At 42.3% G+C, this 24,112-nt stretch overlaps 1 protein-coding gene across 1 annotated transcript in view; it reads right to left on the reverse strand.

Moving 5' to 3' along the window:
* Positions 1–24,112, reverse strand: part of LOC126244582 (discoidin domain-containing receptor tyrosine kinase B-like) — a 457,485-nt gene that overhangs the window by 101,074 nt on the left and 332,299 nt on the right. The window lies entirely within an intron of this gene.

Here is a 24,112-nt window from a genome sequence, read left to right on the forward strand (position 1 = left end):
TTAGATTTACGATAAAAATCTTAAATAATAATTAAGCCTATGATCAGTAATCTGAGTCTTTTACTTTTCTTTAACCAGTATTTACGATATATTCGGCGGAATGTCCAAAACTTGGTTCACTCAAATATATGCGATTCGTATGAAAATATCTATTTGTTGTGCGGAAGACTGTATCCAGATTTAATGTCGGAGACAGCAGAGAGACACATACTAAGCCATAGTAAATTGAAGTTCAATGGATGACAGGTGTTATAGCTACGTCCCAATTACGAACAGGAAAATTATGTTGTAATGCTCTTTTATATCTTCTAGCCAACCTTGTTTCATGATTCTGTATGTTGACTACTTTGAAGCATATTTACACCAACACTTAAAAAAATTATTTGGCTAGGCTTACTGATACAGCTAGTACTAACGTAATTATAGTTGACAACATATTACAACGTTCTCCACGATTCCCGTTACAGGCTCCTGGGGGCTGTTTTAATAATGAACCCATGTTCGGGAAATCGGCGTTTGGATAAAAAGCAACTTTGAAGACTGGATTATTTTCAGATCTCGCACTTCAGTTTTAAAGACGAGTAGCGTGCCAGAAAGACGTAATTTTTTTCAATTAATAATGATTATTTTCAATGAAAGCAAGTGTACTAACGAATTTCCAAATCTGTTCCATAATGTATTCTGCAATGTTTTATTATTCACCAGTTAACCTGACTGTAAAAACATACTTAACTTCACAAAAATATCATCAATTAAAAAATAAACTTTTGTAAAATATTAAAAGGCTCTCTCAACTAAAATATTTGGACACTTTTATTGTTATTATGGTATTATTTAAACTCTTTACTATAACAAGTACGATTTACACACTTCTTAACAACCAATAGAACACTTCGTATATTCCTCTTCACTGTTGGTAAAATCGGATATTAAATATGTAAATTAATTTGATAGCATTATTATGGTATATTCTAGAAAATGCAATTTACTACAAATACCAGCGCATAGCGCCAAAGACGCTGAACCTTAATCTCAAGGTCTCAGTCGTACCATTATTTGTTAGGCGATTGTTTTGTTATTGGAAAAAATGTGGTGTGAAATGGCAGAGGTAAGAAATGCTGTTCCTAATATGTTTCGTATCTCAGTAATTCCTCAAAATGATAAATTTCTAGTTTTCTCATTCGCTATTAAAACGACGCGAGGGTTTCAAGAATCACACTGAAGACAACGACTGCCGAAACGGAACCAAATATGAAGGATACTTTATTTTCTACAGTGAACTGGTACTCTTCACCGTATCCACAAATGCACATAATCTTAGTTGCTACACTACTTAAGTACATGAGCGCCAACAATTTTACTTATTTTATCTAAACAGCAGGTAAGGGTCCCAATTCAAGCGGGAGATATGAAAATGATCCGATCTTCAAATTATTTTAGATCCAAACAGTGCAATTCCGGGCACGAGTTCAATATCAAAACTGTATCCACTAATTGGTAGTACGATTAGCAAATTTCTGAAGCGTCTCGCAAATATCCCGCTGCCACATGCAACAGTTTTAGATGGAACTGAACGAAGAGTATGGAGACTTTATATATTACTCCACGGTATGATTGATTGCTCAAAGGACATGCTGTATCGACTTAAAACTCGCTGTTGCTAAACTTACGTAGGAGCGCAGGAACGAAAATTAGAAATTGCATAATAGATTTTAGACTTCGCATTTTAAGTAGACTTCACTGTACGCTGCTCATAAGTAAGACATTTCAAGCTAACTTCTATCAGACTTGAAGGTGATGCATTTGAAAAGAAAATCTTGTTGCAGAAAGGACACATTCTGATAGACAGTCCAGTTCCTTAACCCCTCTAGCGTTAAAGAAAACGCAAGATTTGAAGAATTAACTGCGGCCTTGAAAGAAATACTAGAATAGTTGTAAAAAGGCTTTGAGGACACTGTAAATCTTACATCTGTTTTCGAATTGTGTCCAAGGGTGGTGGCCATTTCAGTTGAAAGCATCCCTGTCCACCCGTAGATGGAAGTGATTGACCTGCAAGACCACATAATGAGGATGCAAAGTGCTACAATATTTTATCCAACAGGTGTGACTGAGGGACGGTTTTTCGATTACGAAACTAGATAAGCCACGATTACGTGACATCATGAGTGTGAAAACTTGTGAAATTGAAAATGTCTGATTATGTCATTTGTACCAAATAAAAATTATATGTCTTCAGGATACTACAATTTACCATTACTGACTTTTTGTTTTTGATCTGTGTTGTAAAGGAATGTGAAATATAAAAGAAGTTGTACGCAGTACAACGGCAATGCTACTTAAATGCAGTGCATTTCCAGTTTCTCCTCATCACACTATATGCTAGCCGGGCTGAGCGCTATGGCACTGGTGACAGGACATGGCCAGTGAGCCGAATTCTAGGCCACCCCTGCGGTAAGTGATTAAAGTCTGAAGCAAATTGCAGAAGGAATACAACAGCATTTATTTATGTCACAGCAAGTTTATGTGCACCATTTTGCAACATTCCAAACTGAAATAAAATCTGGCACCCTTCTATTTTTAAATACTGTGTAATTAAGTTTGAACTCTGAAAGTGTTTCCATGCTTTCATTAATGAATGACTCCTATGAGACTGGCATTCGAATCACCTGTAAGCTTTAAATGGACAAAAACTAGAAATTTTATTCTGATTGGCTTTTCAATGTGAAATTCGGGTGCCAGGTAAAATTTTTAGTGCGACAGCTCACAAAATAAATCTTTACATTGGTGAATACTTGAAAGCTATGGAAAAGCTTGAGAAATATGATAAGATAAATCAGCCGTCAGTCTTTGTGATTGAAGCATCTGGATGGTAGAAAGTAGCACATTTAGCTGCTCTGTTTGTGTTCTCAGGTTAGTTCTTAAACTCTTTGCACCTTTTTGTGAGCTTGCACAGTTTAATTCTTAAATACATTGGGTATTTTTGTATTTGAGAGGTACAGTAAAGCGTTCTAGAAACGATCATGTTTTGATTCGGGCTGTCGACATTTGTTTGGTTTTGGACGGCAATTAACCGTTGATCAGAGCTTAGTCAGTTTCCAGCCTCCATTGGCGAAACACCTGGTGACTAGGCACGCACATACGTGGCTTTTCCTGAAAAGAAACTTCCTGACAGATTAAAACTGTATGTCCGACCGAGACTCGAACTCGGGACCTTTGCCTTTCGCGGGCAAGTGCTCTACCAACTTAGCTAGCGAAGCACGACTCACGACCCGTCTTCACAGCTTTACTTCTGCCAGTACCTCGTCTCCTACCTTCCAATCTTCACAGAAGCTTAGCTTTTTCTATTTGTTTTCGTAGTTCAATTCTCAAGGTACCAGTAGTAGGACGTGTAGTGTGTGTGCTTGCTGTGTGTGTATGGAGAACGAGATGTCCGCAGTTCCCGAACCGTTAAAGACGCTTATGGCGACGGTCAGCGGTCTTCATGGTGCTGCTTCAGGGTGTGATGGCAGCGGAGGCACTGGCGGGTAGTCTGGGCCATCTCAGGTCTCCCTTGCTTCACCCAAGGGCTCTGCTGTCGAGGCACCTTTGAGAGTGCCCCACACGGTGGATCCGCGCTCACTGCAGGATGAGCGGCAGCTTGTTGCGCCGACACTTCGAGGCGGAGAGTCACTGTGGAGTCTGGCCATGGCCATCCACACCGTAGGCTCGCTCAGCAGAGTCCGAGCACGCACCCATGGGGAGACGTTCAATAGCTATCGGGAGCTCCAATGTTAGGCAAGTTAAGGAACTCCATAGGGAAATGACGTCCACGGCCGGAAATAATTCCAATGTGTACACGGTGTGTCTGCCGGAAGGGGGGAGGGGGTGCGGGGTTTCTTATCGGAGATTTGCCGGAGGCCTTGCCTGCCGCTATCAGGGGTGCAGGGTGAAGTAATCTGTAACTTTTTGCTTATGTAGACACCAATGATGCCTATTGCTTGGGTTCTGTGGACATCCCTCAGTTCCTACGGTCACCCGGCGGAGGTTGTGGAAACTGGTGTCTCTGCTCGCCTGAAGCAAGCAAGGCTCACAATATGGTATGTAACTGTTTACTGGAAATCGTCTTAAATGTTTATGTCATTTTATGCTCTTAATCTGCTTTTATCCCTCTTGAATTTCGGTATTCTCTTACAGAACCGGTAATGAAATTCAAATAATTTGAAAGCCCACTAAAACGCTCCATTCGACTCATGTGATGTCTGTGACGTCATAGTCTAGCTCGCTGTTCCTACTGTCGCAAAGCTAATTCACATTGATGCCATGTTTTCAAATTAACTTTTCGGAAAATGGTTTATAAATGGCGTGTAGAACCGCACTGTACAAATACTTCCATAAAAACAATTGAAAAATTGTTTTTCAGTGTTGCAGAGAATGAGAAGGTGCGTAACAAGTGGTTGCACTGTACCGGCAAACTGCAACGACATGGATGCCCAAGATGCCTTGCTTAATTAATAATGTCTTGCACCCTGAAGTTAACGTTAATGTACAGGTACCTCCGATATACGCTTTTGCACTGTTACAATAACGGGTAGCGTCATTCAAGGAAATTAAACTCTTAGTTAAAATTTTCTTTAACCCGCTTCATTGCCCATCATTTGGTAGCTCGGTTGGTAAAGTTGTAGACTGTAGAATGCAATAACATGTTATCCCTAGGTCGTTGGTTAGATTCTCCGCACACACAACCTCATTGTTCTACATGTCGATGTACTGTGGGAGTATGGTGATACCTTCACTTCTAACAATGCTTTTCAAAAGAACGGATTGTTTGTACCCAAAGAACATGCATTTATCCTGATTTGTCCATTACTCAGATTAAGATTAATGTGAAGCTATATATAACACAGCCTACAGTCTAAATAACGGCTACGATTAGTTTTTGCAGACAGTATTTTCGTATTTCGGGTAGAACGTATAAAAATGTATGAGGTTTTCAGGATTAGAAACTGCGTCTTTACTCTCTGCAATCACATGCACTATTCGTAGCGTCATGGAGCGCGTCTTAACGGGCGGCGTGTCTGCTGCGTATAGCGGAAATAGACGTTTAGATTTGACAACAATAATTTTATTGTGCTTTGGATCGTAGTTCATGACTGATGGGTAACAATGAAAGATGCGGACTCGTTTGCAAAAGTTATACTGTTTCCTGATTTTGAGACAGTTTACTGATGTTGCAGGGAGCGGGAAAATAATGTCCGTCCTTGAACATATTGCCGATGTAAATGAATGGAGCATCAACGCATCACCTTTCGTAAGCGTTCACGAAATTCCTTTCTGTTGCACTTGTAAGTTATTAATGCGTTTTCCATCACTAAAACTATGTGCAGAAATATTACGTATAAACCTAGTAACTTCTGTGAACACTCCTGCAACACGCGTACAGCTTCGTATTACTCCTAGTCTGTAACGACCCCATAGCTTAGCCAGTAACAGAGCGTTTTCGATCATGTGACCAAATCTTGATTTTTAATGGTTTTTCAGCTTTAATTCTACAAGAATAGCAGATATTTTGTGCAAATGTTGAACGTAAATGCGATTGTTTTTACACAGGAAAATAGCCTAACTGCTGCGTCGTACACAGAGTTCATCGGGATCCTTCGGTCTGGAGCCGAGAGGAGGGTCTGAATCAGATTCTCCGTCTTTTCTGGGACAGTCATGACGGCAAATTTTTGAACTTACGTTCTGGGGTGCAGATTTGTAGGAGTCCCCTTGATACGTCAGGTGTGCACTGCACTAAGGAAGCAGATAATGGGCTAGCGCAATGCTTGTGGAGTGAACATAGGGGTTTCTTATGAAAATGGTAGTCTGAGGTCCTCTGATGAACGCTCTCCAGTCGACATGTAGGGAGAGAAATCAGAGCGCGTACGATGTAGAGACACTTCGACTGTCAAAATTTTAACAATAAATTTCTGAAGTATTCGTAACAAAGTTTCCGAATTTACTGCCCTCCAGGAAAGCTCTCATGCTCAAATAATTTTCGGGTCCGCTAGCTGGCTGAAACCCGAGGTAGAAAGTATGATATATTTAGTGATTCGTGGAAAGTATATCGGAAAGACAGATTAGATGCCATAGGAGAGGCAATCTTCATTGCAGCTGACAAAAATATCCTCTCCACTGGGTCGAATTCAGTGTGATGGTTATCTCGAGGCTTATGAGAGGTATACGTGAAAACAAGTTAGCTGTTGGTTGGTTTTAAAGACAACTCGGTTCCGCTGTGATAGTTTTAGAGTCATTCAAGGGAATTTCACGGTCAGTGAAATACCTGTATCATGTAATATTACTTGGAGGTGACTTTAACGCACCAAGTATAGACAGTTGATGATGATGGTTTGTGTGGCGCTCAACATCGTGGTCATCAGCGCCCGTAAAAGTTCCAAATATTACCATTTCCAGTCTCGGCACTTCCCGAATGATGATGAGATGATGAGGACGACACAAACACCCAGTCCCCGGGCGGAAAAAATGCCCGACCCTGCCGGGAAGCCAACGCGGGACCCCGTGATCCACAGGCAGCAACCATAGTCACTAGACCGCGAGTTGCGGACAAGGATAGACGAGAATGTCTATGGATTCACTGCCGGTGGTACGGACAGACAGTCTTGAGGAGTATTTCTGAACATTTTTCCCGAAATCTGCCCTCAACATCTTATGGACAAATTCAAACTCAACAGCAATATTTCAGACCTTATAACTGCAAATAGGCCTAAACTTATAGCCAGTGTCAAAATAGAAACAGGAATTAGTGATCATAACGTCATCACAGCAATGATGGTTACTAAACTTAATAAATCCGACAATAAGTCCAAGAGAATTTATGCTAGAAAAAAGAAGATAAATAGTTGTTAGCATCCCACCTCGACAATGAATGGACTTTGTTTAGCTCCTGAACGACGTACGTAAAGGGATTATGAGCAATATTTAAACTGATTGTATATCGCGCTGTGGAGATGTGTGTGCCAAGTTAGTGGATTAAAGGTGGAAACGACGCTCCGTAGTTTAATAACCACATTCGGAAAATAATGAGAAAAGTGATTGTTGCATTCTCGACAGGAAAAGTGGGCGCAAATACTGATAGGCACAAGTCTGTAAAAATTCGTGCGTCCCTAAGAAGAGCAATGTGTGAACTTCCATCGTAACATATTAGCGGAAGATCCTGTCGAGAACCCGAGAAAATGGTAGTTTTGCGGAAATCAGTAATCGGGTGGAATGCTTCTACCCAGAGATACTTAGTTCAATCTGATGTGGCAATAAGAAATAGCAAAAGGGAAGCTGAAGTTTTAAAATTCACGTTTAAGAAATCATTCAGGCATGAGGATCGAGCAAACATACCGTCATTTGACTCTCGTATAAACTCCCGCATGGAGGACATGTAAATTCGCTTCCGTGGCGTAGAGAAGAATCTGAAATGGTTGAGACAAATACGTCACCAGGTCCACATGTAATCCCAGTTCGGTGGTACAGAGAGTACTCTGTTACACGGGCTTCATACTCAGCTTGCATTTTTCACGAATCTCTCACCAGGCAAAAAGTCCGAAGCTAATGGAAAAAGGCGCAGATGGCTCTTGTATATTGACTTTTGTACATAATACCCGCGTTGCTACAGACCAATGTCCTTTTAGGCAGTCGTTTTTCCCTCGCTCTACTTGCCAGTGTAACAGGATAGGAAATTCAAATAACTTAAGGGTTTGCCGCCGGGTGACGTCGTCGACCACCTCCGATATTTCGACAGGAGCGCACCCTACCATTCTCAAGGCACAACTGCAAGGAGGAAGCAATGTGCAAGGGAATTTAATACCTCGGTTCACAGAGGAGAAACAAGGAGGATACCATACAGAGAACAAGTAACCGCAGAGCCAACACACAACCAAAGATAACCAACATCAGTAATATCGATAGTGACTATTAATCAACAGGTGAGGTAACACTAATTCTGTCCCTCTGTTTATTGATGAGAGACAGAGCGGCATTCCAAGAGCATTTAATCAAAATCCACCATCTCTGTTTATAAGGTTTGCTTGATAGTTTGATTTCAACAGCTTCCATAATAACACTATCCCCATAGCTGGACGTGCAAGACAGAATCGTGTTGTATTCCATAGCACGACCGGTGTCAAGGCAATGTTCTGCAATAGCGGATTTGCTCAGCTGTTGTAAGCGTGGGTGACGCTCATGTTCAATAAACCGGTCTTCCACAGTCCTGATTGTCTGACCAATATAAGACATGCCACAACTGCAAGGAATTCGATAGACACCAAGATCATCTATTACGGACGCCAACAGGGCATTAATCTTAGAAGAGGATCGAAAAACACATTTCATATCATATTTACGCAAAATACGGCCCATCCTCGGCTACCTCACCTGTTGATTAATAGTCACTATCAATATTTCTGATGTTGGTTATCTTTGGTTCTGAGTTGACTCTGCGGTTACTTGTTCTGTTTGTGATATCTTCCTTGTTTCTCCTCTGTGAACCGAGGTATTAAATTCCCTTGCACATTGCTTCCTCCTTGCAGTTGTGCCTTGAGAATGGCAGTGTGTGCTCCTGTCGAAATATCGGTGGTGGTCGACGACGTCACCCGGCAGCAAACACGTAGGTTATTTGAAGATTCAATTCGCCAGAAAAAGTAAAGGTCTCACATTGTTTACCTCTACGGTCTACGGGGAGGAAACGTATCGTTGCTTGCGGAGGTTGGATAAACTTCGCAGCAATAGAGTAAAATTGGAATGTGCATTATCGTTTTTTACTGAAGTGTCGAAATCATAGTGTGGTTCCAACGTTTGCTAAAGTTGTGCATCATATTGGCTCTCCTGCCGCCAATCGCATCAAGCAACGTGCTGCATTAGCTCTTGTTCGTGAAAGGATCCACTATATTCGCCGTCAATTAGATTTTGTTTCTAAGGAATTATTTCAGCTTCATTTAATGATGGCGTCTAACGTTTCTAAATTTTCTTGGGATTGGGTGGACGGTGCCTCTTCGTCGCAGCCTGACTGGGAATTTTAATCTGTAACTGCTCGTCATCCGGCGAAGTTTGAACGTTTCTTGCGTCAGTGGCTAATTCTAATTTTAATTCTCGACGTTCTGTTATCAATCTCACGGAGAAAACGTTTGACGACGTAGCGACGTTTGTGCTGGGGAGGGGTTTGAATTTCACACCGACACCTACGAGTTTGCTAGTCGTTGATTTTATTAGTATATTGAACAGGCTGTTTATAAACTACCTTCCGAGGCTGCGGAAAAAGTTAGGAGGGAAGCTTGTTGTGTGTTGACTGGGGCCCGTCCACCCAAGTGTAACATTACTGCAGCTGAGGCGGCTGCTTTACGTTCACTCAGAATGGATCCTGATATTGTTATTTTACCTGCGGACAGGGTAAATGCCACGTTTTTTTAACAAGCACGATTACATTCAAAAGATGCAGTGTCTACTTTCTGATTCGGCGTATCGCAAAATCGGTGCTGGCCCTACTAAAAGTGTTGAGAGAGAGACTAATAACCTCCTGAAGGAAAGTTCTTCGTTACAGGATACTATCAAGAGTCTTTATTCTTACTGTGCTGTACTACCTAGATTATATGTCCTTCCTAAGGTCCATAAAGAGGCTTTCCCGTTGATGCCTATTGTTTCTTATATTGGTGCTCCAACATATCGGGTCGCTAAACATCTTGCTAGTATGCTGAGCCCACTAGTAGGTAGGTGTGAACACCACATTAAGAACACTGCAGATTTCTTACGTCGATTGCAGGGATTGTTTAGAATGACTTTGATATTTTAGTCAGTTTTGATGTGGTTTCTCGTTTCACTCGCGTTCCTCTCTCTGATTCGTTGCAGGTAATTGGAATTATGTTTGGTGTCGAGTTAACAAATTTGTTTCGACATGTGCAGACTTCCACTTACTTTTTATTCAATGGTCAGTACTACGAACAGAGTGATGGAATCGCAATGGGAAGCCCGTTGTCACCTATTGTGGCCAATATGTTTATGGAGGACTTTGAGGAACGTGCATGGAGTCAGCGACCTTGAAACCTGGGAGTTTTTTCAAATATGTAGACGATACTTTTGTTGTTTGGCCTCATGGTAGTGAGAATTCAAACCGGTTTTTGGAACACCTGAATTCAACCCACAAGAATATTCAGTTCACTATGGAGGTGGAAAAGAATGGATGCCTTCCCTTCCTTGATGTGTTGCTCAGAAGGAAGACTGACGGTACGTTGGGAAATTCTGTTTATAGGAGGCCTACTCACACTGACTTGTATCTGCGAGCTGATAGTTGTCACCATCCATCTCTGCGTGAAGGAGTACTTCGTACCTTTGTTCAAGGGCCCACGTTATCTCAAACCCTGAAAGTTTGGCAGCGTAGGTATCACATCTCGAAGTCACCTTTCGTCAGAATGGTTATAGTGAGAGGCAGATCAAACGTGCGTTGCGCTATCAGCCCTTTGTGCAACGGGTGAGAGAAGATAGCAACGATGTGGCACCTAAGTCTACGGCTTTTTTGCCTTACACAGGATGCATTTCCAACAGGATTGGCCGAATTTTGCAGAAATATGATGTGAAATGTGTTTTTCGACCATCTTCTAAGATTAAGGCCCTGTTGTCGTCCGTAAAAGATGATCTTGGTTTGCGTAAGTCTGGTGTCTATCGTATTCCTTGCAGTTGTGACATGGCATATATTGGTCAGACAATCAGGCCTGTGGAAGACCGGTTTATTGAACATAAGCGTCACACACGCTTACAACAGCCGAGCAAATCCGCTATTGCAGAACACTGCCTTGACACCGGTCATGCTATGGAATACAACACGGAGATTTTGGCTTGGACGTCCAGCTATGGGGATAGTGTTATTAAGGAAGCTGTGGAAATCAAACTATCAAGCAACCTTATAAACAGAGATGGTGGATTTTGTTTAGATGCTGCTTGGAATGCCGCTCTGTCTTTCATCAAAAAACTGGGGGACAGAATTAGTGCTATCTCACCTGTTGATTAATAGTCACTATCGATATTTCTGAAGTTGGTTATCTTTGGTTGTGTGTTGGCTCTGCGGTTACTTGTTCTGTGTGTGGTATCTTCCTTGTTTCTCCTCTGTGAACCGAGGTATTAAATTCCCTTGCACATTGCTTCCTCCTTGCAGTTGTGCCTTGAGAATGGCAGGGTGTGCTCCTGTCGAAATATCGGCGGTGGTCCATGACGTCACCCGGCAGCAAACCCATAAATTATTTGAACATTCATTTCGCAGGGAAAAGTTAGGGTCTCACAGGATAGGAAGTTACTAGTGTTGGTACATGCAGATAAGTGGGAAAAGCAGTCCTACAAATTTCATTTACAGCATTATTAGGGTACAGCCTGACACAGTCTTTCGGATGAAATATCTAGGCGTAATGTTACAAAGTGATTTGAAATGGAATGAGGACGTGAGTTTAGTTGTAGAGTTGGTGAATGGTCGACTTCGTTTCATCGAGTAATTTTGGGAAATTGAAGCCTTCAAAAAATAAGGCGGCGTATATAACGCTAATGTGACCACTCGTCGAGCACTATTCTTGTGTTGGGAAGACATCGAACCAATTAAGGGGCGTCTGATTGATTTGTTACCAGCTGGTTCGGTCAGCATGCGAGTATTACGGAGATGCTTCCTGAACTCAAATTGGATTCCGTGGGGGGAAGACGATGTTCTTTCCGCAAGGCACTATTGCACAGTTTAGGAAACCAACATTTGAGGCCGACAGCAGAACGATTCTACGTTTCACCTAAGGGCCATGAAGATAAGATGCTAGAAATTAAGGCTCTTATGGAGACTTTTAGACAGTCGTTTTTCCCTCGCTCTACTTACTGGTGTAATAGGATAGGAAGTTTCTAGTGCTGGTGCATGGTAGACTCCGCCATTCACCGTAAGGTTGTTTGCCGAGTATGTACGTAGAAGTAGGCACGTTATAACTGTTCTTTCAAATTGTACCCAGATCTGTTCAGATCATTCACAAGTGTAGGCTGCGAATAATAATTTATGTTACCTTTTCGTACGTGCAACTACGTACTTGGTAATATTTATGCTATCCCTTCACAGGGGTGGTGTGGAAGGAGCTTGGTAATCCTTCACCTGTAAGAGTTTTGTGTAAAATTTTTCCAAAGTCGATACTTTTCTTCAATGTAAAAACTTTAAAAATGAAGACACAAAATACAAAAATTAGTTTTGGAGGAGTACATATTATTATTTACACGATTGTACGTGGATACTAAAACTGGGCCGAATTGGCGTATTGGAATTCGAACTAGAATTCCGGCCCGCCACACAGTTTTCATGTTACATACGTTTACGCGCTACACGAAAACGGCAGGTATCGGAGTTCCAGTCTCGGTATGGCATACAGTTTTCACATCTGACAAATGATTGTCGAAGGAACTGGAGATCTTACAATAAAGATAACGGCCAAAGAGTTTTCCTTTCTTGCGGAACTGGGATCGGTCCCCCGTTTACTTTTATTAACAACGAAAATGTACTGAAATTTTTATGTAACGAACCATTATGCCGAAATATTTTATTGGTGAAGGTGCGAGCTTTTGATTCCATTCCGACGAATTGTTCACTCACTATGCTTACAGCTTCTCTAGTCTTCTAGTACATGGTGGATGCTCTGAATCTTCAAATCCGGGGAACTTCCTGCAGTGCTTGAGAAGCAGGCACCGTTTGTAGACGGGAATTATCATGCAATAAATTAAATCATCTTTCCATCAACAATCTGCAACATTCCGTTGCATTTTTATCACTACTCCGTAAAGATACCAGCTTTCGTAGTGTGACTTCGACGTAGAAGTTTTATATCTCAAACCAGAGTCGTCTCTATACGCCTGCCTCTCTTAATTTTGTCTCTGATTCTTGTTCTACTTAGTATTCATTCACCGCCTATCACCCATCTTCCAAGGAAGATATTAGTATGTGCGCTGTCTCATCTGATGAATCGCTGCTATCATAGTCCACAGCTGCAACCAGTTTTGACTTATCCTTCAAGACCTTCGACGCGCAGTCTAATTGGTTGATTGACAGCGTCCCTATACATTCGAAATGTTAGGTTATGAGACCTTTGCTGTTAAGTACTGTAAGCGAGGCTCCATGGTGTGGGCACACAGTAACAGTTCCTTCACACTGCAAACCGCCGAGGCAGTCATATATCACTTGGGTGGCCGATCTACGCTGTCTCCGCCGCAAGTGTAATTTCCTTTGTGCCAATTCTGTAAGCAGACAGTCATATGCTAGCTCACTGATCCGTTTCTAATGGTTCTGGAGGCTGCGGATATGCAAACTCGCGACAGCAGTCTGATGCTCTCAGGCCCTTACTTGGACGGAATGGTCTATCACAAGTAGTTCAAGCATTCTGCGTCGTGTGAACGGCGTTTAACAGCATTTCTCTGTCCTGAAATAACAATGCAGTTGGTAAGGGGAAGAATGTTACCTTAAAGCTGTTGGCGCATGAATAGGGGCTAGGGAAAAGAATGAAGGAAGTGCAAAGAACACATGACTGGATGATTTGGAAAACTGTGAAAAACTTGTATCAGTCAATGTCTTATTTTGTGTGACAAAGATACGTATGCTAACCAGTCACTGAGTTGTAGATGTTATCCACCGAGATTCAATGACAATATGGAAAGGAATGTAGTAAGAAGAAATTCTTTTACAATTGGCTGAATTTCTGTGAAACGTTGAAATACTCCTGTTGGACCGAGACTAGACGCTGCTCTGTTGATTTAGCCACCCAGGTACACAACTCAAGCACACACATTTCACTGACTCCTTTCCATATTTTCCGTATCCTCGTCACATGAAATCAAAACTACATTTTGTGAAGTGTACCATAGAAATGCTATCCGACCAGGTCTTGAAGCCGTGGTTAAGAAAGTCTTAAATGTTGAAGGGCTCAGTGGGCATTAGAAGCTCATTTCGTGAACCATGGATGGGTGATTCACTTGACATATCAGCGCTGAATAATATCAAGTAACTGAACACTAACCTTGGTAGAGCACAGCATTATGATTTCTCACTTGCAATTAACAAAAATTTACACTGAGTGTCCCGATTGTGGATGGCACTGGGAAATGATAGCCTCTAGGCAGTCATGAAACAAGGTTAACTACTAACCCCCCTCCCCGTCACAAATACCTCTAATTTTTTTCTCCTATAATCCTTAATCGAGGACACGTAGTCTTAGGAGTGGAATCTTTGACTAGTGATCAAGACGTTCTATGTTCGAACGTAATCATTGCTTAAATTCTGAATAAAAATCATCAGCAATGGAGACCAAACACTTACGACATAAAAATCACCCTGTTTCTGCCAACGGCCTTATCAAAGAGGGAGAAAGAGAGGATAGAAGTTCAGGGCACCCTCTTGCCCTCAGCGATGCTAAATGGCAAGAGGATAAAGAAGGCAATAGAAACCATTGCATTAAAGACACCTAAGGTATATTCTCATGACGTGTCACATGTGATTGAAAAAGCGTCAGAGTGATCTCTCCACTGGAAAAAGACTCTGGATTAGTTCCCCTTTCGGACCTCTTGTAGCCGACTGCCAACAAGGAGGTGACCATGAGAAAAAGATGGAATAAGCAACAAAATGGTACCATCTACGAGTCGAGGCAGGGACAGTCAGAAGTTTTGAACGTGGTAGGGAAACTAGAAAATCTCAACAGGGAAATGCAATGGCTCATTCTAGACACAGTGGGGGTCTATGAAGTGAAATGGAAAGAAGACAAAGATTTCTGGTCATATGATTATAGGTCAATGTCAGCAGCGGCACAAAATTGTAGAACAGGAGCAAGATTCGTTATGAATAGGATGGTAAGGCAGAGAGTTGCTATGAACAGTTCAGTGGTAGGATTTTTATCGCCGGAATCGACAGAAAACCAACGCTGACAACGTAAATTCAAGTATACAATTCGGCGTCTCAAGCAGGAGATGAACAGATACAGAAAATATTGAAAATAATGAACCGGTAATTCAGAACGTGAAAGTTGATGAAAATCTAATGATCATAGAGAACTTGGGCGCGACTGTAGGGGAAGGAGTAGAAGAAACGGTTACGGTGGACTAAGTAGTAGGAACGAGAGAGGAGCAAGACTAACTGAGCTCTGCAATAAATTTCAGCTAGTAATAGCGAATATTCCGCTCCAGAATCATTAGAGGAGGAGGTGTACGTGTAAAAGGACCAGAGGCACGGGAAGCTTATAGCTGGATTACATCATGGTCAGACAAAGATTTCGGAAACAGATACAGGACTGTAAGGCACATCCAGGAGCAGATAAAGACTCAGACCACAATTTAGTAATGATGAAGAGTAGAATGAAGTTAAAGAGGACCTTACGAAAGAATCAGTGTCTAAGGAAGTGAGATGTGGGATACTGAAGTGCTGAAAAAGGATAAGGTGCGTTTGAAGTTCGTTGACAGAAAGGAGTGGACATCTCTGAAATGAGCAACCACATATAGTAGAAAGATTAAAAAAGCAATAGAAAGGTAGTTGTAAAGAAACTTCGGCTAATACTTAAGTTTTTCGACGTATGAAGGAATTACAGGGGGATCACGGGAATACACCAACACAAATCACTTCGGAATGAAGTAAATAGGAAGTGCACAGAAGCCAAAGGGAAAGGGCTTCAGGAAAAATGTGAAGGAATCCAAAAAAGTCGGGCGCACTGAATCGGCATATTGAAATGTGAAAGAAAATTCGGTGAAATTAAAAGTAAGGTCGGCAATGTTAAGAGTGCAACGGAAAACCCGCGGTTAGAAGCAGAGGAGACATCGGATAGGAGGAAAGAGTGTACTGAAGGCATCCATTAGCGGCAGAAATTCTCCGATGGCGTCATACAAGAAGAAACTGGAACTTATATGGAACATACAGGGCATCTTGGATTAGAGTCAGAATTTAAAAGAGCTTTCTAAGACTCAACAAAGTCAAATAAGGCATAATGGATACACAAAGTTCTAAAAACATTGAGGGAAACGGCAACCAAACGACTCTTCTGGTTGGTATGTAGAATCTAAGAGACTGGGGATGTACCATCAAATTTTTGGAAAAACGTCATCCACTCAAGCAAGAGCTGATAAGTGTGAGAACCATCGCACAATCAGAGAAACAGTTCATGCATCCAAGTTGCTGACAAGAATAATGTACAGAAGAATCGCCTTTATAACAATACAGGAATTAACACACAGATCATGTAACAAACAAGAAAATGTATCAGACATCTTTAAAAGCAAACCAAGCTGACTTCTCAACATCTGTAAGCACTTGTTCAAAGGTATATACTTCCACCAAGTCACGGATCTGAGGCCCAATGAAAATTCTTCCTTTACTTTCTACAGTGCTAATGCAAAGAAAAATACGAGAGTCAAAACTGAACATCCTGGCCATTTTTGTCCATTCTTCATAAAACTCAAGTTTAATAGTGGTGGTAACAGCAAACTCTCTTTGTCAACAAGCGGCTCATGAGACACATTTTTTTTTTCACCAGGACTAAAAAATTTTTCTCAAGGACCATTCTTTGACTACGTAATGGTCTTCTCATGCCCTACTATCTCCGTGAGACAAGAAACAGCATTATTTTTTCTAACTAGTCGCATTCTCAGAAGTAGACCAAGAATTTTGAGATCATGATAGATTTTGACACCGTTCCTCACAAGCGACTTCTAATCAAGCTACGCGCCTATTGGGTATCGTCTCAGTTGTGCGACTGGATTCGTGATTTCCTGTCAGGAAGGTCGCAGTTCGTAGTAATAGACGGCAAATCATCGAGTAAAACTGAAGTGATATCAGGTGTTCTCCAGGGAAGCGTCCTGGGACCTCTGCTGTTCCTGATCTATATAAATGACCTGGGTGACAATCTGAGCAGTTCTCTTAGGTTGCTCGCAGATGATGCTGTAATTTACCGTCTAGTAAGGTCATCCGAAGACCAGTATCAGTTGCAAAGCGATTTAGAAAAGATTGCTGTATGGTGTGGCAGGTGGCAGTTGACGCTAAATAACGAAAAGTGTGAGGTGATCCAAATGAGTTCCAAAAGAAATCCGTTGGAATTCGATTACTCGATAAATAGTACAAGTCTCAAGGTTGTCAATTCAGCTAAGTACCTGGGTGTAAAAATTACGAACAATTTCAGTTGGAAAGACCACATAGATAATATTGTGTGTAAGGCGAGCCAATGGTTGCGTTTCATTGGCTGGACACTTAGAAGATGCAACAAGTCCACTAAAGAGACAGCTTACACTACACTCGTTCGTCCTCTGTTAGAATATTGCTGCGCGGTGTGGGATCCTTACCAGGTGGGATTGACGGAGGACATGGAAAGGGTGCAAAAACGGGCAGCTCGTTTTGTATTATCGCGTAATAAGGGAGAGAGTGTGACAGATATGATACGCGAGTTGCGATGTAAGTCATTAAAGCAAAGACGTTTTTCGTCGCGGCGAGATATATTTACGAAATTTCAGTCACAAACTTTCTCTTCCGAATGTGAAAATATTTTGTTGAGCCCAACCTACATAGGTAGGAATGATCATCAAAATAAAATAAGAGAAATCAGATCTCGAACAGAAATGTTTAGGTGCTGGTTTTTCCCGCGCGCTGTTCGGGAGTGGAGTGGTAGGGAGATAGTATGATTGTGGTTCGATGAACTCTCTGCCAAGCACTTAAATGTGAATTGCAGAGTAATCATGTAGATGTATATGTAGCCAGTGTAATTCAGAAGTAGACTTATGTTCTCATGATTCCTTTAACTGAACGGAATTAGCCACTGGTATCGAAGGTTTCTCGTTTCCATTATGTAAGAGAACAGCTTTGAGACTACTCTCTGATGGATCTATAAACAGGCACCATTCTTCCAAATAGTGACTCATCCCACAGTTTGTAACCAGCCTATTTTCACTGAAGCGGCAAACAAACTTGTGTAGGCTTGCATATTCATATTCCGGGATAGTAGACAGGCCGGATACGGCGCTGTGCTCGGCAGCGCCTACATAAAACAAGTGTCTGGCGCAGTTGTTAGATCGGTTACTGCTGCTACAATGGCAGGTTATCGAGATTTAAGTGAGTTAGAACGTGGTGTTTTAGTCGGCGCACGAGCGGTTGGACACAGCAAAAAAAAAAAAAAAAAAAAAAGTTCAAATGGCTCTGAGCACTATGGGACTCAACTGCTGTGGTCATAAGTCCCCTAGAACTTAGAACTACTTAAACCTAACTAACCTAAGGACAGCACAAAACACCCAGCCATCACGAGGCAGAGAAAATCCCTGACCCCGCCGGGAACCCGGGCGTGGGAAGCGAGAACGCTACCGCACGACCACGAGATGCGGGCTGGACACAGCATTTCCGAGGTAGCGATGACATGGGGATTTTCTCGTAAACCATTTCACGAGTGTACCGTGAATATCAGAAATCCGGAGAAACATCAAATGTGCGACATCGTTCCGACCGGAAAAAGATATTGCAAGAAAGGGACCAACGCTGACAGATGAGAATCGTTCAACGCGACAGAAGTGCAACCCTTCAGGAAATTGCTGCATATTTCAGCGCTGGGCCATCAACATGTTTCAGCGTGGGAACCATTTAACGAAACATCATCGGAGCCGAAGGCCCATTCGTATACCGTTGATGACTGCACGACACAAACCTTTTCGATTTGCCTGGGCCCGTCTGCACTGACATTGGACTGTTGATGAGTGGAAATGTTGCCTGGTCGGACGAGTCTCGTTCCAAACTGTATCAAGTGGATGGACATGTACGGGTAAGGAGACAACTGCATGAATCCATGGACCCTGCATATCAGCAGGGGACTGTTCACGCTGGTGGAGGCTCTGTAATGGTGTGTGGCGTGTGCAGTTGTAATGATATGGGACCTCTGATACAACTAGATACGATTCTCATAGGTAACACGTACGTAAGCATTCTGTCTAGTCGCCTGCATTCATTCATGTCCATCGTGCAATCCATTAGGTCAATGCGAAACCCCACACGTCCAGAATTGCTAGAGAGTGGCTCCAGGAACACTCTTCTGAGTTTAAACATTTCCGCTGGCCAGCAGACTCCCCGGAGATGAACATTATTGATCGTATCTGGGATGTCTTGCAAGGTGCTGTTCAGAAGAGATCTCCACCCCTCGTACTTTTACGGATTTGTGGACAGCCCTCAAAGATTCATGGTGTCAGTTCCCTCCAGCAGTACTTCAGACATTATTCGAGTTCATGCCACGTCATGTGGCAGCATTTCTGCGTGCTCGCGGGGCCGTACAAGATCTTAGCCAAGAGTACCAGTTTCTTTGGCTCTTCGGTGTATATCATTACAATATACCTAACTCTGTGTCACTGAGAAGAAAGTGGAAACACCAAACTGTCGTTTACGAATAGTAATACTAATGTTTGGTGATAACAGTTTCTTTTCTTAAAGACGAGACCAAAGTAGTTCTGCTTTCGTCTTTGAAAGGTTTACATCTCTTACAAGGTCGTTCAGTTCCGCGTACGACGGCGACTGTGGTTGTAGCCTTGGTGCCGATGGCGTGTTCTAGTGTCGGTTCCGTGGAAGGTTTTAGACTTGGGAGAGATTCAGCTTACGGAACTGGGAGAATTGCATATTCCTAATTTTGATAAGAAACTGTGTGTTTTGATTTACTTGAGATTTATTTGACTTTTGTTAAACAACCCCCGCCCCCTCCCTCACAACTATGCTACGGCAAATGGCATAGAAGGGTGGGTTCCATGCAACCGCCTCTTACATTTAGGGGGCAACATGAGCAACAGTTCTGTGGTGCCAAACACTTACCTTCATCTCCCTTTGATTCAAAATACAACTTTTATTCCTTTTTGACGATCGGTGGAATGGGATCTCTTTGAGACTTAGTCCTCAAATCGTCACACACATAACAGAAAAGATTTGCTGAATTAACACACTTCTTAGACATCGCTGAGTATAAGAAGCATGTGAACACGCACAAATAATTTCTTCACGAAACTTCCTGGCAGATTAAAACTGTGTGCCAGACCGAGTCTCGAACACGGGGCCTTTGCCTTTCGCGGACAAGTGCTCTACCATCTGAGCTACCGAAGCACGATTCACGCCCGGTCCTCACAGCTTTACTTCTGCCAGTATCTCGTCTCCTACCTTCCAAACTTTACAGAAGCTCTCCTGTGAACCTTGCAGAACTAGCACTCCTGAAAGAAAGGATACTGCGGAGACATGGCTTAGCCACAGCCTGGGGGATGCTTCCAGAATGAGATTTTCACTCTGCAGCGGAGTGTGCGCTGATATGAAACTTCCTGGCAGATTAAAACTGTGAGGACCGGGCGTGAGTCGTGCTTCGGTAGCTCAGATGGTAGAGCACTTGCCCGCGAAAGGCAAAGGCCCCGAGTTCGAGTCTCGGTTGGGCACACAGTTTTAATCTGCCAGGAAGTTTCATATCAGCGCACACTCCGCCGCAGAGTGGAAATCTCATTCTGAATATTCTTCACGTCGGCGGATGTACACATGTGAAGAATCGATATTGTGTGATCTCAGAGTAAGATAGTCGATGGCCGATAGTCGATTGACTGATGCAAGTGCAACTTCCCTTTACTTAAACAAAATGGCTCTCCCCCCCCCCCCCTCTCTCTCTCTCTTGACTCCCTGCACTAGAGAATAATATTCCTCAAATAACAGAATCTGATAAGCGTCGTGACAACACAAATAACGCAGCCGAGTGCATATAAAATTGCGTTTGCAGAATAATGTTTGGGCGTTAACGAGCAATGGTTTCCACCACTGTCGCCGGGGCACTGAACTATGTAACAACTACATAATTTTGTTCTGCAGCAAATTCCATTGTCATACTGTATTATAATGTTCGAAATTCTGAGAGAAACCAGAATAAATTATAGGGAAGGTGAGTAACGTGCAATATGTACAGGAAGCAAGATGGGACAATAAGAATGGGAGGCGAAGGACGAACTCTTCGTATTAACTGTAGAAAAGCCAGGGATGCGGTCTTTATGCCTACTGTTCATTCTGTGCACCGAAGAAGCAATGACGGATATTAAAGAAAGGTTCACGAATGGATTAAAATTTAAGGTGAAAGGATATTATTTATAAGATCCGTTGATGAAGTTGTGATCCTTAGAGAAAGTAAAAAAGAATTACATGATCTATTGAATGAAACGAACAGGCTAATGAGCACAGAATATAGACTGAGAGTAAACCGTGGAAAAACAAAGGAATGAAAAGAGCAGGAGTGAGATAGCGAGAAATCTAACATCAAAATTAGTGATCACGAAGTACAATAAGTTGAGGAAGTATGCTACCTGGAAGCAAAATTATCTGTGACGGTCGAAGAAAGGAAGACATAAAGAGCAGAACAGCAAGAGCAAGAACGGCATTCCCTGTGAAGAGGGGTCTGCTATTAGCAGACAGGATTTAAGAAAGAAATTACTGAGAATGTACTTTTGAAGCGTAGCACTATTTGGTAATGAACCGTGGACTGTGAGAAAACTGGAACAGAAGAGAATCAAAGCATTTGAGATATGGAACTACTAAAGAATGTTGAAAATTAGGTGGAATGATATGATAAGAAATCAGGAAGTTGTCTGAATAAAGGATCATATGGAAAACACTGACAAACTAATAATAATAAGTAACAGGATGATAGAACACATGTTGAGACATTAGGGAATATCTTAAAGGCCATTAGAAGGAGTTCCGAGGGTTAAAATTGTAGAGGAAGACATAGAGTGGAACACATACAACAAATAATTGATGACGTAGGCTGCAACTACAACTCTGAGAAGAAGAATGACATAGGAAAATAATTCGTAGAAGACCGTAAAAAGGTATGCTTTTCAGTTTCGTAGAACAACACATAGGCTGAGTTCGTTTCACTATAACGCGATTGTTTTTTTGTTATTTCTTTGATCGGTGCAAAGCGGTAACACTTGAAACTGTTTGAGCAAAATAAACTCGGGCATGTAGTTAGTGTATGACAGTCGCAGCGTTCCGTCCCGAGGTGGCTTCAGCTGTAGTTCCTGTTCCACTGCCGCGTTTTAATCCATGACTACCGATTCTTGCGAAATTTCTTAAATGGTATATGAATGTAAAAGTGGCTTCAACACTATAATATGTGCACCTGATGATATAATTTAAATTATGAAGCCTGTTGTGAATTTAATAAAGAATCTATAACAACTGCAGCGGTTTTTATTCAATATGAAAAAAGTTTGGATGTGGAATGCTCGTCCAATAACTGTAATCTTCTTTGCACCTCCTATAATTGCCTCAAGTGGCAAAACATAATGGTTACATATAGTGGTCGAAAAATAGACTAACACGTCTCCATAACTGAGAAAGTGTTTCTCAACGCTGCCCAGTCCCTATCTCTTGATGATTTCAAACATTGTCGCCACTAACATTGCCGCCATTATAGGGCCTCCAATAATTTCCATCAATTCCGACTTCTTCTTCTTCTTCTTCATCATCGTACACTTCTACTTGTTAATCATCGTTTTCCCGATTCTTCATCGAACTGCATCCTCCCATTTTCTTCTGCCATTCCTAATATTTTTGCCCGTGATAAAATTGCGCCCCATACGAAAATGGCGCCCAGAAGGGCACGCGGCACGGCTGCCTTACCCCAGTGACGCCATTAAAGCTATTTCTATGTTATGCCGGATACCCACAGTAACTTAAGTGACTCCATAACAAATGGCATGGATGCTGGTCGGCAGCGGCGTAGCGTGTTGCAATTTCCAAAATAGGAGTCTAGGCATTTTTAAAAAATATCAGGAATCCGATACATCGGTGTTTAAGAAATTATCATTATCGGCCCCCGATATATCCAGAAAAATATCAATGTATCGATGAAAAAAATACAGCCGTACCGGCCTATAAAACATGGGCTGCACGTTGTAAATTTACTCCCGGTTTCAGAGCTTTGTATTTAAGTATTGATTTATAATGAGACGTTCTGTACATTAAGAAGCTAGCAGCCTGCGTATGCCCCGTAGAGCACGAACCGAAAGGAGAAAGATGCGCGTTAACGCTTGGCGGTAACGGCTTTGCTAACAATGGTAACTGCATGTATTGTATTGTATTGTGTGGAACTGGGGACCTAGAAACGACGGAGAGGCTTCGTCTCCGCCGTAGCCCGCAGTGGTTCACAACTCCAGAACAGTCTACAGCAGTCCACTCACCCCACCGCCGCCTCACACCGAACCCAAGGTTATTATATGGTTCAGCCCCCAGTGGACCACCTGGGAACGTCTCACACCAGACGATTGTAACCCTAATGTTTGCGTGGTAGAGTAACTATGGTGTATGCGGACGTGGAACCAGTATTTGCGCAGCAGTCGCCGACGTAGTGTAACTGAGGCGGAATAAAGGGAACCAGCCCACATTTGCCGAGGGGGATGGAAAACCGCCTTACAAACCATCCAGAGACTGGCCGGCACATCGGACCTCGACAGTAATCCGCCGGGCGGATTCTTGCCGGGGACCGGCACGCCTTTCCGCCCGAAAGCAGTGCGTTAGACCACATGTGAGTTGCACAATAAAAAGTGTCCGATGGGCCGGTCGTTAGGTTTCGTCACATATAGGATTTTGTCGGTACTTCATGTCGACTTCCCTTGTTTTTCATTTCTGCAGACGCCAGAGACACTGCAGTTGTAGGGTCAATGCGTGGTGCCATTAAACTTTGCAGTTTCTGTTATAGCGCCGAGCGCCGATATTGTCAGCATTTCGCCTCACACGTCTTCGCCCATCGCAAAGACGAATCTTGCGATTTAGATTTTTGTTCATCGTTTTCAGCAACTGTGTGTGAGAAATGTCGATGTGAAGAAATAGCACAGTAGTTGCGTTAATAATTGTTTTTTAACGCAACTGGTGTGCTATTTCTTCACATCGGAAATCTTGTTATTCCATTCACACCACCATCCCCCAGTGTAATCTGACTTCTTTGAGGCACCTATACTTCCTTTACACAGTCAAAGAGAAAGACTGGACGTGATGAAAGCCCAAAAAGTACTAAGACTCCTTCACACATTGAAAGTGAAATTATGTTCTACTACAATTTTCAAACAAAAATTTCAAATATTT

Source organism: Schistocerca nitens, chromosome 1, assembly GCF_023898315.1.
Source record: "Schistocerca nitens isolate TAMUIC-IGC-003100 chromosome 1, iqSchNite1.1, whole genome shotgun sequence".
In the NCBI taxonomy this organism is placed as follows: Eukaryota; Metazoa; Arthropoda; class Insecta; order Orthoptera; family Acrididae; genus Schistocerca; species Schistocerca nitens.